We start from the raw sequence: 2,500 nt of genomic DNA, 5'->3' as shown, positions 1-2,500 counted from the left end.
AATATGGAAGGAGAAGAAAGGGGGAGAGAATGAGGATAGAAAATATGGAAGAAGAAGAATGATGGTAGAAAATATGAAGCGAGAAGAGCAGGGAGAGAAAATGAAGATAGGAATATGGAAGGAGAAGAAAAGGGGGAGAGAATGAGGATAGAAAATATGGAAGAAGAAGAATGATGGTAGAAAATATGAAGCGAGAAGAGCAGGGAGAGAAAAGGAAGATAGAAATATGGAAGGAGAAGAAAAGAGATAGGGAATAAGGGTAGAAAATATGGAAGAAGAAGAATGATGGTAGAAAATAAGAAGCGAGAAGAGCAGGGAGAGAAAAGGAAAATATAAATATGGAAGGAGAAGAAAAGAGAGAGAGTGAATGAGGATAGATATTATGGATGAAGAAAAGGGATGAAGAATGATGGTAGAAAATATGAAGGGAGAAAAACAGGAAGAAAGAATGAAGATAGAAAATATGGAAGGAGAAGAACAGAGAGAGAGAATAATGGTAGAAAATATTGAAGAAGAAGAGGGATGAAGAATGATAGTAGAAAATATGAAGAGAGAAGAACAGGAAGAGAGAGTGAAGGTAGAAAATATGGAGATGGAGAAGGGGTGGGGGAAAAAGAGGAGGGAGAAGAACAGGAAGAGAGAATGATGGTAAGAAAATATGAAAGTAGGAAAGAGGGGGAGTAGAAGAGAGAATGATGATAAGATATAGAAGTAGAAAAGGGAGAAGATAGAAGAGAAAATGTAGATAGAAAATATGGAAGAACGAGAACAGGAAGAGAGAATGTGAAAGTAGGAAAGAGGGGGAGTAGAAAAGAGAATGGTGATAAAATGTGGAAGTAAAAAGGGGAGAAAATAAGAAGAAACAATGAGGATAGAAAATACAGAGGGAGGAGAACAGGAAGAGAGAATGATGGTAAGAAAATATAGAAATATGAAAGAAAGAAAAGTAGAAGAGAGAACGATGATGAAATATGGAAGTAGAAAAGAATGAATAAAGGTAGAAAATATGGAAGTAAAAGAGAAAGAGAAGTAGAGGAGAGAGTATATGGAATTAGAAAAGGGAAAAGAATAGAAAGAAGGAATTATAAAAAAAATGGAACTAGAAAAGGAAGAAGATTAAGAAGAGAGAATGATGGTAGGAAAAATACGGAAATAAAAAGTAAGAATATTAGAAGAGAAAAGATGATAAAACTGATAAGGGAAAAGGAAGATTAACAAGAAAGAATAATAGCAGAAAAATGGAATTCGAGAGAAGAAAGAATAATAAAAGAAAACATGTAAAAAACAGAACAAAACATTCTTAATCCGAAAAAGGTTATGAAAGGAAGAAAAAGGAATATATATATATATATATATATATATATATATATATATATATATATATATATATATATATATATATATATATATATATATATATATATGTATGTATGTATGTATGTATATATATATATATATATATATATATATATATATATATATATATATATATATATATATATATACATACATACAGACATATATATATATATATACATATATATATATATATATATATATATATATATATATATATATATATATATATATATATATATATATATATATATATATATATACATATATAACGAGACCACCTTCAAAGTACCCGTATAAGTGTGTGACCCACTCCGTCACTTTTATAAGTGTTGAAGGAGGAGTGGTGATCAACACACACTCACGCTGACTGAAAAAGTGTGATTCCAAAATAAGTTTGTGCTCGTTTTAATGGTCTTAATGGGGTAAGGGGTAAGGGGGATGTGGAGGTGGTGGGGGTAATGGATGGGATGTACGGGGTAGGGAGAATGGGGGAGAGGGGTAAGAAGGATATTGGATAGGGGTGGGGGGTTTTGCTTTGTTTTAATGGTTTTAATGTGGGTATGTAAGGCAAGGGGGATGGGGAGTGGGGTAATGGATTGAAGGGTTTACGGGGTAGGGGGGATGGGCCAAGAGGGTAAAGAAGGATAAGGTGGAAGGATAAGGGATGGTAGGGTGAAGTGGGTAGGGAGTAAGGGTTAAGAAATAGCAAGGATTTAGGGGTAAAGGGAAGGGGTGGGGTAATGGATAGTGTAGTATTGTAGGAGGAAATGGGGGGAAAAAGTAAGAAGGATAAGGGGTAGAGGGATAAGGCATGGTGGGGGGTGAGGCGTAGTGGAGTAATGTTTAGAGATAAGGATTAGGGGGTTAAAGGGGGTGATGGGGGGTAAAGGAAAAGGGGAGAGGGGGTAAAGTTGATAAGAAGGGAGTAGTAAGGTGAAAGGGTGGTAAACATGGGTTGCTTCGGGTGAGAAAATTATTAAAAGGTGCAAGACTGGAGGTAATGGTTTGGGAGAAATTCCCTGAAGAGGGAGAGGGTGGAGTGTGGGGGTGAGGAAGTGGAAGAAGTGAGGGAAGTGGAGTTGAGGAAAAGGAGAGGAAGTGGAAGATACAAAGATAGAGAGAGAGAAAGAGAGATAGATAG

Source organism: Penaeus vannamei, chromosome 6, assembly GCF_042767895.1.
Source record: "Penaeus vannamei isolate JL-2024 chromosome 6, ASM4276789v1, whole genome shotgun sequence".
Classification (NCBI taxonomy): domain Eukaryota; kingdom Metazoa; phylum Arthropoda; class Malacostraca; order Decapoda; family Penaeidae; genus Penaeus; species Penaeus vannamei.
The sequence above is the reverse complement of the archived record's forward strand: the minus strand, read 5'-3'. Positions refer to the sequence as shown.